At 44.3% G+C, this 16895-nt stretch overlaps 1 protein-coding gene across 4 annotated transcripts in view; it reads left to right on the top strand.

Annotated features, from left to right (window-relative positions):
* The window catches only part of msi2b (musashi RNA-binding protein 2b), a 145482-nt gene that overhangs the window by 97122 nt on the left and 31465 nt on the right, over positions 1-16895 (top strand). The window lies entirely within an intron of this gene.

The raw sequence follows: 16895 nt of genomic DNA, 5'->3' as shown, positions 1-16895 counted from the left end.
TGACAATGAGTTCCATTCACTAACTTCCGGAGTCAGAAGATTTTATGATTTGTGACAAAGATGGTTCGATAAACTTATTACTGTAATTTTCCATGTATAATACGCCCCCATGCATAATACGCACCCAAAAAATGGCATGTCGATGCTGGAAAAAAGCCTGTACCCATGTATAATACGCACCCAAATTTTGACTCTTACTTAAGTCCGTAAACGTAGAATTATTTCAGAAAAAAGATCATCTTTGGGAACAACCGGATGTTATTCTGCCGGTCAGTATCACTGCGCATGCGCTAGCAAACTTGATAGCGAAGAAATGTTTCGGATTTGTGTAGGGTACATTGTGACAGCAAACGAGCAGGTGATCGAGCAAGCGTCTGATACGAGAGCATTGTGTTCGTATGGAGCGTGTTTGAAGTGAACAGCAGAGAAGAAAGGAACAAGGCAAAGTGTTGTGAAATAAAATATTACCTGTAATACGCATTTAGAACTGAACTCTCGCGCTTTATATAGCTGACGTGTCTTGCGCATCCGTTCTGCGCATCTGTAATGGGGGCCTCCGTATGATATCCGGTTTGCGATGGAGATTAAAAAACAAACAATATTTGACAATAACATAATAATAACGCATCAGTCCAGACGACCCTACTGGTCTCTAAAATAGCCTGGACCACGCACGACGGCGACTGGGGAAACAACCGCACTCGGCGGCGACTTGGGGCACAGAACCGCACTCGGGCGGCGACTTGGGGCACAGCACCGCACTCGGGCGGCGACTTGGGGCACAGCACCGCACTCGGGCGGCGACTTGGGGCACATCACCACACTCGGGCGGCGACTTGGGGCACAGCACCGCACTCGGGCGGCGACTTGGGGCACAGCACCGCACTCGGGCGGCGACTTGGGGCACAGCACCGCACTCGGGCGGCGACTAGGGGCACAGAACCGCACTTGGGCGGCGACTTGGGGGACAGAACTGCACTCTGCGGCATCCAGGGGCCCAGGGCCACACTCGCGGCACACACTGGGGACCTGAACCGCAGTCAGCAGCAACTTGGGGAACAGAACCGCACTCGGGCGGCGACTCGGGGACAGAACCGCAATCGGCGGCAACCCGGGGAAACAGAACCGCAAACGGCGGCAACTCAGGGACAGAACCGCGCTCGGGCGGCTACCCACACAAAACCGCATTCGGGCGGCTACCCACACAAAACCGCACTCGGACGGCTACACACACAAAACCGCACTCGGACGGCTACTCATACAAACCCGCACTCGGGCGGTCACTCACACAAACCCGCACTCGGGCGGCTAAAAAAAAAGTCCTCGCCGCAATCAGCGGCACTCGAAAGTCCGGACCGCGATCAGCGGCATTCGTAAGGCGGAGCCGTGGCAGCAGCAAGAGCCACCACGCGCCGCAGCAGTGGGAGTGGGGCCAGGGACGATCACGGGTCCGGCGCAGCTGGCTTGGAGTCGGGCGACGTCAAAGGGCCCTGCGACGCTGGGGTGGAGCCCGATGGCGACCGCGAGTCTGATGACGCCGGGAGGCACTCCGATGGCGGCCGCGTGTCCGGCGTCGCGGCAGCGAAGTCCGATGACTCTCGCAGCCGATGGCGCCGGGAGGCACTCCGATGGCGGCCGCGTGTCCGGCGTCGCGGCAGCGAAGTCCGATGACTCTCGCAGCCGATGGCGCCGGGAGGAACTCCGATGGCGGCCGCGGGTCCGGCGTCGCGGCAGCGGAGTCCGATGGCGACAGTGGAGCCGATCACGCTGGAACCTGCTCGGACGATGGGTGTGGATCGGGCGTCGCAGTGGGAGCTGATGGTAGAGGGAGGTCCAAGCGCTGGTCGCTGTAGTGGTCGGAGCATTCTGTCAGGATTCGGATGGTGGAAATGGAGCAGGACGACCAAATGCAGCTTGGACCAGGGTTTATTGCAGCAAACTCAAAAGACAGGAACCAAACAACCTCGTTGTTAGGTCTAAATACCATCAGACATTAAACCATACTGGAAGGAAGAGGGGAAAAGAACCGGAACAGGTTTACTCGCGAGGAGAACGATAGAGAGAGAAAACTCAGTTACAATCTCCATCAATTCTGAGTTCTCACTTCACGTGCTCCTCTATTTAATGTTTTGGTTGCCCTGGTTACAGAGGCGTTGCTACACTAAAGGGAGGGGAGATAGTGTCTGTAGCAACGCTTATTAGCTAAGGAATGTAGTGTGGTGTGAATTAGCACTTCATTGTCGGCCCGTGACCCCCGCAGACTTTGTCCTTCTTCCTCAACCAACTGTTCTTCTCATGGTTGGCTGATTTGTTCTCGAGTGGGATCAGATAACTTGAATTGCCGCTTTCCTGTGGAACAATGCAACTAAACCTTGGCTAACTTTATCTACTTGGTAAAGTAACACACAATAATAATAAGTAACTTGTCCTAAACACTTCAACACACATTAAGTAAAATGTAAGGTAACTGGTATGCAGTTCCTTAAACGAACATTGAGTAAATATAGGATAACTTGTACGCAACTACTTCAAACTGTATATAACACTTAACAAAGAAAAACAGTTCTGACCAACAACAATTTATGAACCAACCCTACAGTTAGATAAAAGGAATGAAGTTCCTCTGAACCAAATAAGAACATTTCGCCTATGCAAATAAGCTCGGCTCATTGTTAGTGAAGGCCTCCTACAGGAACAAAAACACACAGATAGCATAAGGACAGGAAGGAGACATATGGCTGACAGGGATCAAAAGACATCCCTGTCACTAAAAAGGAAAAACCTAGATGAAAGGAAAGTCATAAAATGTAAAGACAAGGCCTCCAGGTCTGGCAGGCCAAGGCTTCACTTAAATTATCCCAACACTCGTGGCAGTGACACATGCATTGTCCACAATGCTCCGACATCGAGTGGCACACAAACAGAACTTAAATACAACACAGGCAACAAGAGGCAGGTGAGTGTGATTACACTAATCAAGGGCACACAGGAAGGGAGGGGCGAGCACACAGACACAGAAACGATGACAACCTATACCAGGGGTCGGGAACCTATGGCTCGCGAGCCAGATGTGGCTCTTTTGATGATTGCATATGGCTCGCAGATAAAACAAAATATTCTCACTTGTTTTAATCCATCCATCGATTTTTCACTGCGCATGTCCTGTTCAGGGCTGCAGGAGATATTGTCCATTATTTTAATTGGATGATACTGGCCTACGTTTGCCGTTGCTGGGTAAAACAGGTAAACGCCCCCTTTTGAATCAGTCTGAGACTGCGTCTGCTCGGTCATTAGCTCAAAGCTAACCCTTCGACGAAGAAGATGGCGAAAAGAAAAAAAGACGACGAGTATCGTACATTTCAGGACGAATGGACCGAAGAATTCGCCTTTGTGGAGAGAGCGGGTTCTGCGGTGTGTCTAATTTGCAATGACGAAATTACATCGTTGAAACGGTCGAATGTAAAGCGGCACTTCGACACGCGCCACGAACATGAAAATAGACCCATCCTAAGTTTCCATTGCATTATACACCAGGAGGCACTTTGTGCTCAGATGTGTGACAGGCAGTTTGGCGAAGTGATGTCGCTGGTCATTCGTGTGATCAACTTTATTGTTGCCCGAGCCTTAAATGATCGCCAGTTTAAAACACTGCTGGATGAAGTTGCAAATAACTATCCAGAAATGAAAAAACTCCAACCCGAAGACCAGCTGATTCTCAAAACTTGGAACGCGCTTCCTGTCACATACCACACACTGCAGCGTGTGAGTATTGCTGTATTGACCATGTTTGGATCTACGTACGCATGTGAGCAGTCATTCTCACATCTTAAAAACATCAAGTCCAACCTACGATCACGTTTAACGGATGAAAGCCTCAACGCTTGCATGAAGCTTAACCTCACCAAGTACCAACCCGACTACAAAGACATCAGCAAATCCATGCAGCACCAGAAGTCGCATTAATGGTGAGTGTTATAACAACATTATTTAAAAGAATAAATTCAGAGGCTTATTATACTGACATTTAGTTGAATTCACTTTTAAAATATATTATATGGCTCTCACTGAAATAAATTTCCAAATTTTTTGCTTTCATGGCTCTCTTAGTCAAAAAGGTTCCCGACCCCTGACCTATACACATCACAAAACTGGGGACGAGACATGACAAGTATGTTGGGCAGGATGGCTGAATGCGATGCGCGATTGACGTGTCTTGCGCATCCGTTCTGCGCATACTGTCATGGCGGCCTCCGTATGATATCCGGTCTGCGATGGAGATTAAAAAACAAACAATATTTGACAATAACACACCATCAAGGATTGCACCATCGCATCAAACGATGTGTCGTCAATTATGAATTTTACTGACTTTGTTGGGCAGGATGGCTGAATGCGATGCGCGATTGACAACAAACAAGAAGAAAGGTGATTTCAAGTTTTATTTCGAGGGAGATTTTCTTCAAAAATTGTTGTACCCATGCATAATGCGCACCCCAGATTTTAGGACAATAAATTAGTTAAATTTTGTGCATTATACATGGGAAATCACGGTATATATGTTATAGTTGTACTAGGTTCATCTTGTTTTTTCTTTTTTCAATTACTTCACTGGTTCTTCTATATCAAACAATTTGTTTTAGGTTCATTTACCTGACATGTTTCGGCGGGTTCTTCCGCCTTCATCAGAGACTCTGAGCGATCCAGGGCGCTTGCTTATAGCACTGTGTTGGCTCATATGTTGAACTCTTGTTTTGTAAAATAAAGAGCCGGTTACCAAACCCACGTATTGCCTGGTACTTTGGTAACACTACAATATAGCTACATGCGTAGCTCTGTGGAATAATTGGAGCCGCAACTGACGACGAGGCTGACGTCAACAGCTGTTTTTTTAAGTGACACAGCGGATGAAGATTCCGATGGATTTAATGATTTGGAGTGACACGGATGGTTCGTTAAAATTGTTGTTTGTATTACATTTATTTGATATATCTAGTCTGACGTCAACAGCTGTTTTTTTTTTTTTTTTAAGAGACAAGACGAAGATTCCGATGGATTTAATGATTTGGAGTGACACGGATGGTTAGATAACATTGTTGTTTATATTATTGTTATTTGATATATAGTTTATATATTGTTATATGGGCCTGTGGAATTATTTGACCTGCAACTGACGACGAGTCCGATATCAGCGGCGTGCCGCACACACGCCATTGTTTACATAAAGGACGAACAATTCGATCGATGGATTTAATGATTTGGAGTAATACAGATGGTTCGATAAAATTGTTGTTTATATTATAGTTATTTGATATGTAGTTTATATATCGTTATATGGGCCTGTGGAATAATTTGAACTGCAACTGACGACGAGTCCGACGTCAGCAGCGCGCCGTTGTTTACATAAAGGACGAAGAATTCGATTGATGGATTTAATGATTTGGAGTGACACAGATGGTTTGACAAAATTGTTGTTTATATTGTGGAATAATTTAAACTGCAACTGACGATGAGTCCGACGTCAGCGGCGCGCTGCACACGCGGCGTTGTTTACATAAAGGACGAAGAATTCGATCGATAGATAATAATAATAATTAATAATAATTCATTAAATTTGTATAGCGCTTTTCAAAAACCCAAAGACGCTTACAGGGAACAAGGCAAAGACATACATGAGGGGAGGGGGACGGGGAGGAAACAATCGGATAAACTTAAGAAGAGGAAACCAGTTATGGGTAGGGGAGGTCATGAGTTTGGGAGAAGAGGTAAGTTTTTAGACGGGACTTAAATATGGGGAGTGTGGGTGAGTCACAGACAGACTGAGGGAGAGAGTTCCAGAGTCGGGGTGATGTGCAGGAGAAGGCTCTGTCACCGAAGGATTTGAGTTTGGATTTTGGGACTGTCAGACGTGAAGTATTGGAGGATCGGAGGGGACGGTTGGGGCAGTAGGGGACAAGGAGGTCGGATAGGTAAGTGGGAGCCAGGTGGTGAAGGGCTTTGAAGGTGAGGAGGAGTATCTTGAAGATGATACGCTCCTTCATGGGGAGCCAGTGAAGAGAGTGGAGAACAGGAGTGATGTGTTCACGGGACCGGGTGTGGGTAAGGAGGCGGGCAGCAGAGTTTTGGACTAGTTGAAGTCTATGGAGTGAGTGAGCAGTGATTCCAGTGAGAAGGGAGTTGCAGTAGTCAAGCCGGGATGAGATGAAGGCGTGGATGAGAGATTCAGCGGCAGGGAGAGAAAGGCAGTGCCGGGTTTTGGCGATGCGTCAGAGGTGGAAGTAGGAGGTCTTGACAACTGAGCTAACATGAGGTTGAAAGGACAGTGTGGGGTCAAAAATAACGCCAAGGTTGCGTGCCAGAGGGGAGGGAGTGATGTTTGAGGAGTCAATGGTGAGTGTGATGGATCCAGTTTTATTAAGGGAGGATTTAGTGCCTATGAGGAGGAGCTCTGTTTTGTCACTGTTGAGTTTGAGAAAGTTGTGGGTCAGCCATGCTTTTATTGTAGAGATGCAGGTTTCAAAATGGGTGAGGGAAGGGTTACGGGTTGGTGTCGTACGTAGCGCGGCACCGCTGCTGCTCACTGCTCCCCTCTCCCCCAGGGGATGGATTAAAATCACACGGGGATGGGTTAAATGCAGAGGACAAATTTCACCACACCCAGGTGTGTGTGTGACGATCATTGGGACTTTAATCTTTAATCTTTAATCTTTAATCTTTAATATAGATCTGGGTGTCATCAGCGTAGCAGTGGAAGTCCAGATTGAGTTTGCGGATGACAGTACCAAGGGGAAAGAGGTAACAGATGAATAGGAGGGGGCCAAGAACTGAGCCTTGGGGGACCCCTTGTGTAACTGGGGAGAGGATGGATGTGTGATGAACTGGTTTCTGTTGGTGAGGTAGGAGGTGAGCCAGTCGAGTGCAGTGCCCTCAACACCTAGTTGGCGCAGCCTTTGGAGGAGGATGGAATGGTTCACAGTGTCAAAGGCTGCGCTAAGGTCAAGTAGTAGTAGGATGTTGAGGGCACCAGAGTCTGCAGAAATGAGGAGATCGTTGGTGACTTTAACTAGAGCTGTTTCAGTGCTGTGAAGTGGGCGGAATCCGGACTGGAAGGGTTCATAGAGGTTGTTGGACTGGAGATGGGTGTGGAGTTGGGCGGAGACAATGCGTTCAAGGGTTTTGGAAAGGAATGAAAGGTTGGAGATGGGACGGTAGTTGGAGAGGTTGAGTGGGTCCAAGGTGGGCTTTTTGAGGATGGGAGTGATGGCTGCAAGTTTATAGACAGTGGGAAAGTGGCCAAGGGATAGAGACTGATTAAAAAGGGTGGTGAGGTGGGGGAGGAGGACAGGGAGGCAGGCCTTAGTTAAGGTCGTTGGAAGAGGGTCGAGAGAGCAGGTGGTTGTCTTGGATGAGGTAATGATGTCTAGGATAGTGGAGGAGTCGACAAGGGAGAAGGCAGTGAGAGAGGGGAAGGGCGGGAGGTCAGGAAGGGGGGCAGGAGAACAGGGGAGGTGGGGGGAGGAGTTATTGATGGTGTCGGTCAGAGAACTGCCCTATACGATATTTGCCGATATCTTGAAGCCTGCTGTGATTCATTCACGATACATCACGATATAGTGCTCTACGATCGATATAGAACAATGTCCTGATTTATAACAATTCATACGCAAAATCAACAAGGTACTGCAAACTCTTTATTTAGGAAATTACAAGAGTATTGTAGTATACAAAGTGCTTATTTTAACACTGAACTTTATCAAATTCCTATATTTGTTCTCATATAAGTAAGTAAAGAAAAATGAATATTCTTTCTTTTTTTGTAATACCATTAACTTTAAAGTGCATTACTGAACTATTTAATTACAAAACAAAAATAAGTTCTTTATAATGAATGTAGTAAACATTACACCTTGACCATATGTTCTAATCCAAATGCAAAAAAAAAAAACATTCTCTTGCAATACCAGAGAACTATACACTAACTTCTTGGACACTAGCCATAGCACCAGCCCAGGAGCCGCGTAGTTGTCGGCTCCCCTTTCACGTGCCTGCTCTGCTCACAACACAACACGCCGCGCACTGCTCCCGGAAAGAGGAAGCAAGCAACAATGAACTGGATTTCAAAATAAAGTCGCGTCTAATGTCCGAGGTCAAAAACGGGCGATATAGATCGATGTTTACGTTTAGCATCGATGCCAACAAATCGTAGAGCATTATATCGATTAATCGATGTGTATCGATGAATCGTTACACCCCTAGAATCTAAGTCTGGTCCAATCCTTTACCAGTGTTGTGCAAAGATATGCTGAACAATGTCCCTGTCATACAGTGTCATTTGACATAATTCTGTAGAATGATACAGAAGTTTTCATTTAGCCTTTTGGCCTTCACATGCAATTTCTCCAGAAATTACATTCTTTAGTTGCATATTACCTTTGGCACAATGGCAATCAATTTTTTATTTTTTATTTTTTTTGTATGAAATATGGGTTGTTTTGGTGGCTATTTTTCTAACCCGCAAGCAAGATGCCTGGTTCACTAAAACCCCATCTCCGCTGTGCTCACATTTGTCTATAGACTTGAGGTGTGTTCATGACAAAGTAGAACATTTCAAAACAATGAAGAAAAAAAGCTAAATTTATGCAATCAACAGCAATGACTAGTACTTGAGCTCATGGCAGAACTGCTACAGGACAGAGCAAAACCAGTTCGGCTGCATGTCAATTCAAGTCGCAGGGACAGCTACTCAGAGAAAGTGACTGTGTGTCTAATCAGGAGTGGTCACAATATTGTGTCACACAGTGACGACCCATTGATTTCTTGATTCAGGCAAGACCAATGAGCCAAAATTTTCCTAGATGAGTAAATGGAAGGAAACACCACTTTGAAGTGTTTTGGGTGTGTAATTAACATTTTAACATGGATAAAATCTTATAAAGTTGATTTAGTATGATTTTGGTATTAACTCATTAAATGCCACTGTTTGCAGCACAGCCAAGCACCTCAGTGCTGGCCATTTTTGAGAATTGACCTATCTTCGAAGGCCAGCAAAATATTGTATTCTATGGTTACATAAACCCACAAAAAGAAAAAAAGTTTCTTTAGGTTCTACCATTCATCATTCATTTGTAATCTCTAGCAGAAGTTTAACATCGGTTCAAGTTTAACTGAAAAGCCAGTTTTTAGGAAAAGTCTGGAGTGACTTTTCATTGTTCGTGAATCTGAAAAATTGTTTGGAGTGGCACTAATCTCGTTTTAAACATGAAGCACAAAGTGGACATTTGTGGTGTTAGTTGCAGCCACATATCTTGACTTATTTCACACAGGAGTGTCACTTCTCCGCTCTCCCCCTGCCTGCCGGCTGACGCTCCCTCCGCGCCAGTCCTTGGGGGTGCACATCGCCAATGTGAAATTGCGTGCGCTAATTAGTGCTGATCGGCGCCACCTGTCCTATGTTAACTCTGGTTAGGGCGTGTATAAAGACGCCATGCGCCTATCAGTCCTCGCCGGTTCGTCTGCATTGACACACGCACGCCTGCCACCCGTCTCTGCTCTGTTCCTGATGCCTGTTTACCTGACTAGCTGTGTGGCAAGATTTCTGTTTTTCTGACTCGCCATGTAGCGAGATGCCTGGACTTTGTTTGCCCCGACCTTCTGCCCTTCCCCGACCACGAACTATGCCCCTGTCTGCTTCGACAACGCGCATCTGCTGACCGGCTTGTCACCCAGCTTCGTACACCTGCTCTGCTGACGTTCCAGCCCTCCTTGTCTCCTCTTCCCTTTTCCTAAATAAAGTCGGTTCCTGCATTTGGTTGCCCTGCCTCGTTTGTGACGAGCAGTGGCGTGATGTCATCTTTGTAACATCTTCACGACGCATGTTCACACACCAGATGGACAGAGGTCGCATTTAGTATGAAAAGTGCACGCTTATACAAAAAAAAATTGACTTCTTGACAAATGTGGTTTATTTGCTGATTTCATAACGGATTTGTTGGCTAAAGCAAACTAATGTACGGACCGGAATTGTGGCTTTAAGCAGCGTGGCCCAATGCGAAATCGTCTGGTTGTACAGACTACCCGCCGGTGTCATTCGCCCACACCATGTCCTCACACACACTCATGAACACTTGACTGTAATCAAGTATTTAGTGCCAACATTTGCGTTTTGACAGCATACCCATTTTTCTGGTGTTAAACATTAGCACAAGAAATGGCCTCTTGAACAACGTTTCCTAGCCTATCTTTTCATTTACCAAGTTTCATACAAATTAACCAACCATCTCGTTACTTTTTATCTTTTTTATTTTAAGTGGATATATGTATGTGATTGGAGCTGACTGCAAAATGAGCCTGTGTATTCATGTGTTTAGCAGTAATCATGTCACGGGTCGGAATTGAGCAGGGCGACCAAATGCAGCTCGGACCAGGGTTTATTGTGGGAAAAGGGAGTTGGAAGGGAAGATGAGGGGGAACAGACAACGGACAAACTGACATAACAACCTAAGAAAACAACAATGTGACTGACCGACAGACTGGCTAACAGAAACAGAACTGACAGACAAAGATGTGAGACGTGAGACAGGAGACAAGAAACAAGAACAATCTGACAGGGGAGTGGGGGGCAGACAGGACTTAAATACAAGATGCGGGTGAGGGTGATCACACTGATCATGGGCAGACACAGGAGGGGAGGGGCGAGTACACAGAGACACTAACAGAAACCATGACAACATACACATAATAAAATAACCGGGGACAAGTCGTGACAAATCATTAAGGTCCTGTTCTGTCAGAGGAAGCATTCTCTCTGCGACCTCAATTAATAAATCTACCCCTATTGTTTCTTCCTCTTTTATCGAATAATACCTGTTTTATTTAGGGTCATGTTTTATATGAATCACATGGAGCTTCTTGTAGAGTAGTGAAGTTCCTTTTCCTTACATGCTCAGTGTCATGGCAAGCTAGAGCCCCTACTAACTGTTCGTGTCAATGCCGGTGTATATAGAGACAGTCAACCCATTCATATTGACACACACCACTGAGTGGGTCTGAGTGGGTCTGGATCATGCATGGATCTCCATCTTCTGATGGAGCTTCCCAGAGCTCCAGTTGCCCATGGCTCTTCTACTTTGCTCTGTATTTGGCTTTGAAATTTGAGAGCACACCACATCATTTCTTGTTTTGTCAGCTTTCCCTGATGCCTAATGTACTCTAGTTGTACTGCCTGTGATGTTGCACACAGGGCAGACAGGTTGCAGAATGCTGCACTTTCACTAGCAGAGCAAACAAGCCTGTATTTTCTCAGAGAATCTGTCAACACCGGGCTGTCAACAGTGGGCTGCCTATTTTGGGGGAAAGATGATGGCACCAATCGGATCTTTGCCAGGCCTCAGTGCTCTCACAAAACCATTAGCCTTGATGGGACACATTAAAAATTGCTAATGTGTGTTTGGGAATTTAAAGGTAATACACAACAATGCAATGTTTTGGGGTGCCTGCTTCCTGCTTTCACTTTGTAAAAAAATATCATAAATACTTTTTTGCGACTAATTACTGTTGGATTTGGTCCACAATTTGGAAAGCGCGCTACCCGTGCTTCACGGCAAGAGCCTATAGCCCAGTGGTCCCCAACCTTTTTTGCACCACGGACCGGTTACGTGTCAGAAATATTTTCGCGGACCGGCCTTTATATAATAAATATATTTATATATTTATTATTTAAATATTTATATATATAAATAGGATGAAATAAAATGATACGACTGGCATAAAAACAAATATAAACCACATAAAAATAAAACGTTGAATTAGTGGGAGCACCGAGCTCTTTTCTCAGAAATGAGCCGTTCCCATCTAGGCGTAATCGGAGACAATGACACCCGAAGTGGTTAAGGTTTGTCTTTAAATGCAGGATGCTTGGTCTCCATGTGCCGAAGCAGGTTTGAAGGCTTCATTGCCTCGTTAGCTAGCCTTTCGCCACATATGCGGAGTGCACTTGGCGCGTCAGAGTCACCTGTGGCGATAAATCCATATTTTAAGTAGGACTCCAGAAATGTTCTTTTAAATGCAGCTTTCCTTTTCTGAGAAGTCGTAGCCTCTTCTTCTTCAGTGTCCTCATTGGACGTTTTTCCCTTTCCGAAGAAGCTTTCCAAACTTCTCTGTTTCTTGCTCATTTTTGCTTGCCTCGCGGGCTTGACTGTGGTGACATGTCACGTGACTGAGACGAGCGCCCTGTGTCAAGAGTCCTTATTTTTCAGATGCACCGACAGATGTAATTGGGAGAGATTCGCCAAATTTTTTATATTTTTCAAAATAAATTCTTACTCATTTTTGCTAGCTTTGCGGGCTCGACTGGGGAAACATGTCACGTGACCGGGACGAGCGTCTTAACATGAATGAATTGATCGTCAATGAAAAAAAAAAATAAAATAATAATTTTTTTTTTTTTTTTTCCTGTGCGGCTCCGCGGCCCGGTACCAAGTGACCCACGGACCGGTACCGGTCCGCGGCCCGGTGGTTGGGGACCACTGCTATAGCCAATCACCTGTTATCCAATTCACTCACTGCATGCTCGATTTCTTTCTTCAGTTTAAGGAAAAGAATAAGACACCGAAACAAAAAAAAGACTTACACAGGTTGGTTGAGTTCAATCACAATTCTTGTCTGTTTCCAGGAAAAATACAATCCAGCGCTGGGCTTTTCGTCCAACAATGATGTAAATTTAGTCGGAACTTTACAAAACAACACTGCCACATTGAGTTTCTCTATCCATGACCCTGCAGCTAGGCTGTCCTAAGATTTGCCATTCTCAAGCTAGACAAAGTTGTCAACATGGAAACTGGAGGTATTTGTTTTTGGCGATATGTCTGCTGCATGTGCCACATGGATGCTAATTGACAAGTGTAATGTGGTCATCAGGTGATAAACTGCTACCTTTGTGAGTAATAATGCAAATGATATTTCATGTGAGCTTGATTTTTTTTCTTAACGTTACGTCTACATTATGTTCCCACATGTGATAGACCGATTATTGGCCGGGCCTATTTTCAGAGCCGGTGTTTGTCATTTTGCCGATTATCAGCATCGGCCTATATTTATTCATTCAACGGCCAATGAATGTTTAATTTAAAACTGGGTCAGGGACTTACAGTTTATTTTATGGCTATTGTACTTTTTCAACTGTAGTGACATTAAGCATATACTATAGTTCAAAAGTTTGGGGTCACTTAAAATGTCCTTATTTATCAAATAAAATCGCTATTTTTCTAATGAGGATGACCTTAATCTAATCAGGAATACACTACATATTGTTCATGTGGTAAATGACTATTCTAGCTGCAAACGTCTGGTTTTTATTGTAATATCTACATGTGTATAAAGGCCCATTTCCAGCAACCATCTCTCCAGTGTTCTGATGGTCCATTGTGTTTGCTAATTGTGTTAGAAGGCTAATGGATAATTAGAAAACCCTTGAAAACCCTTGTGCAGTCGTGTTAGTTTTCATGGAAAACACTAAATTGTCTGGGTGACCACAAACCTTTGAACAGTAGTGTAAGTAATTTTATTTCTTAGTTTTGAATGACAGGGTCCTTGCTAACACGTTATCAAAACATAACTTTTATATTAAGATACAGTGATCCCTTGTTTATCGCAGCAGATGCGTTCCAGAACCACCCGAGAAAAATGAAAATCCGCGATGTAGGAACGATATGTGTATTATTTAGAAAGTTGAACATCATTGTATTGAAATTTCCAACACGTGGTGTTTCTTTTTGGCCGCTAGAGGGCATGGGTGTATTTCAAGTCTATTGGAAGAAAGTTTTTCCTTGCCAAGCAATGCAAAGTACCTACCTTTAGAATTACCACACTACACTAACATCATGGACATCATGCGTGGCGAAACCAAAGTGAGTCATGGTTCTGCATGAATCTCCTGTTCATCGCTCAGAGACACGCCCCGTGCTATCAGCGTGTATTTAAACGCCGTTCTCCCGTCACTCAAAAAGCTGCTGAATTTCAGCCTCCACAATAGCTGAAATGCAAATTGGCGAGGGATCACTGTACTTTCACTTCACTTTTAAAAATAAAATATTTCACTTGGGCGGCACGGTGAAGCACTGGTTAGCATATCCGCCTCACAGTTCAGAGGGTGTGAATTCGATTCCACCTCCGGCCCTCCCTGTGTGGGGATTGCATGTTCTTGCCTTACGTGGGTATTCTCCGAGCACTTGGGTTTCCTCCCGCATCCCAAAAGCATGCATGGTAAGCTGATTAAGCACTCCAAATTGCCCGAAGGTACGGGTGCGAGTGCGGATGGTTGTTCATCTCTGTGTGCCCTGTGATTGGCTGGCAACCAGTTCAGGTGTCCCCCTCGCTTATTGCACCTACTGGATTTTGGAATTTGGTCCACATAAAAGGCACACCTTCAGTTTTGAGAAAATGCAAGGCTTTTAGGTGTGCCTTATAGTGCGGAAAATACGCTACTAGTAATTTGGCTGCTATTCTCTCATTTGGCCACATAAAGACAATAAAAACATTAATGTGGTTCTACACTCTTCTTGCATTCAACGCAATAAGCAACATATTGACACTTTACATATTTATGAGTCACGCTTATAATGAGCCGTGTATGAGGGGTGTCGGGGCAAATGGAGACACGGAAGGATTACTCATGATTGATTTTATGTTAGCATCTGCAAAATTTGGAACAGTAACAATGATATCATATACATAATCATATTTGATTTAAATTTAATCCCACTTGAAACATAAAGCATAAAGTGGACATTAGGGGTGTAAATCGCGGGTTTTGTCACGATACGATATCATATCGATACAAAGACCCACGATACGATATTTGCCGATATCTTTAAGCCTGCTGTGATTCATTCACGATACATCACGATATAGTGCTCTACGATCGATATAGAACAATATCCTGATTTATAACAATTCATACGCAAAATCAACAAGGTACTGCAAACTCTTTATTTAGGAAATTACAAAGTGCTTCCAAACGAATGACTTGAAGCCCAAAGGGGAGCGAATTTCCCCGTCTTCTTGGACACTAGCCATAGCACCAGCCCAGGAGCCGCGTAGTTGTCGGCTCCCCTTTCACGTGCCTGCTCTGCTCACAACACAACACGCCGCGCACTGCTCCCGGAAAGAGGAAGCGAGCAACAATGAACTGGATTTCAAAATAAAGTCGCGTCTAATGTCCGAGGTCAAAAACGGGCGATATAGATCGATGTTTACGTTTTGCATCGATGCCAACAAATCGTAGAGCATTATATCGATTAATCGATGTGTATCGATGAATCGTTACACCCCTAGTGGACATATGTGACGATAGTAATAATGGAGCCACAAAGATGGTCGGTTTGAGACACGAGTCAATATGTGTGGTCGTCTTTAGTTGCACTCTCCTGGAAATGACATGAGCTAGGGACACGTCTCTCATTTCTACCTACATGTATCCGTCCTTTCGCCTCGCTCTTCTTTTTCTCTTTGGGATTTCTGATGACTGTAACCAGATGAATCAAGCTGTCACGCTGCAAATAGAGAAATGCCCCTATATGCAGAATCATATAGGGGCATTTCTCTATGCCATGTGACATTGTTCTGTATGCATGCGTGTCACCCAGGTCATATTAGAATTCAGATTTGTTTTTGTATTGTAAAGGAGTGCATAAACGATTGGATTTAACAAATAATTTTAAATGGCCATTATGCCCTGCAGTGTGAATATAACCTAAGTGCTCTTTGGTTCCTCCTGACCCGCACTTATGTTTTTATAACCTTCTGGAGAGGCAGTGGCTATTTCGTTCAACATCGACAAGCAGGGTCGCCCGGTTGGAAAATAAAGCACAAAAGTACATGCATTTGGCCAGAAAACATGACTTTTAAGATTTAAAAGTTAAAAAGTAAGAAGATTAAAAGAGTCAATGTGATATAGAAATGTCTTTTTTTGAGAGTCTGGACACCAGACATCAATATGGAAGTTTCCAGCGATTAGAGCATTAATCTCTACTCACAGAAAGGTCACCAGTAAAGTATTCATTGTACTAAGGTTGTCTGTAAACCATCACGTACAACGGTACAGAGAGGTGACCCAGCTCAAAAAAGCTCTGTTCAATATTGTTGAAAGGAGCCAGCATTGCTAACCCCACTCCTTTGCCTCTGGGAATTAAAGTAAAATAGATAGATTAAATAAAACAGCAGACTCATTGGTGTATGCCCCTGTCACTCAACGGAAATCTAGACATCAGGAGCCAGGCACAGAATAAATCTTTAACAATGAAGGTTTGCTAGCATTCACCAGGCCCATCCTGATTGGAGTCGTTGCATTAACCAACTCGGTGTTAAACTAGCAGATAAATAAGCAATATTGTTAAGAGTGGCCATATCGTTAAAATCTTAACGGTACCCATCCCTATCAAACGTGATCTTGAGCCTAGCTCAATAATTATGCATAATGCACATTCAAAACTGTGGGCAAAATGTCCTTCAATAAATCGTTGAAGTGCATTCAACTGCATGTAAAAAATGTCAAATTGAAGATTTTAATTTTGAATGACCTGTTTGCTATTCAAAGTTAGTGTGTCTTTTTACTGTAGTACTTGTTCACAGTGCGTGTTAGTAGTGTATGTAGAAAATGTTCTGGATTACTGTTCAACTTTTATATGTTGGAGAAAGTGAAAGGGATCTGAGGTTTGACCTGTAACGTGGTAATCGAACTAATTACTGTTTCTGTCGTTATAACATCGTTATCGTTACTGAACGTTAAATGTGGTGCGTTACTATGAATTGATTGAATAAACTGCGTAATCCTGGCGCAACCCTGGCTGCTCCACACACAAAGTGGAGACTGGGTGGGTTAACAACGAGATAAGCCATTAGGA

The sequence above is a fragment of the Syngnathus acus genome, chromosome 13, assembly GCF_901709675.1.
Source record: "Syngnathus acus chromosome 13, fSynAcu1.2, whole genome shotgun sequence".
Lineage (NCBI taxonomy): Eukaryota > Metazoa > Chordata > Actinopteri > Syngnathiformes > Syngnathidae > Syngnathus > Syngnathus acus.
Note: the sequence above shows the minus strand (reverse complement) of the source record. Positions and strands in the feature narration are given on the sequence as shown.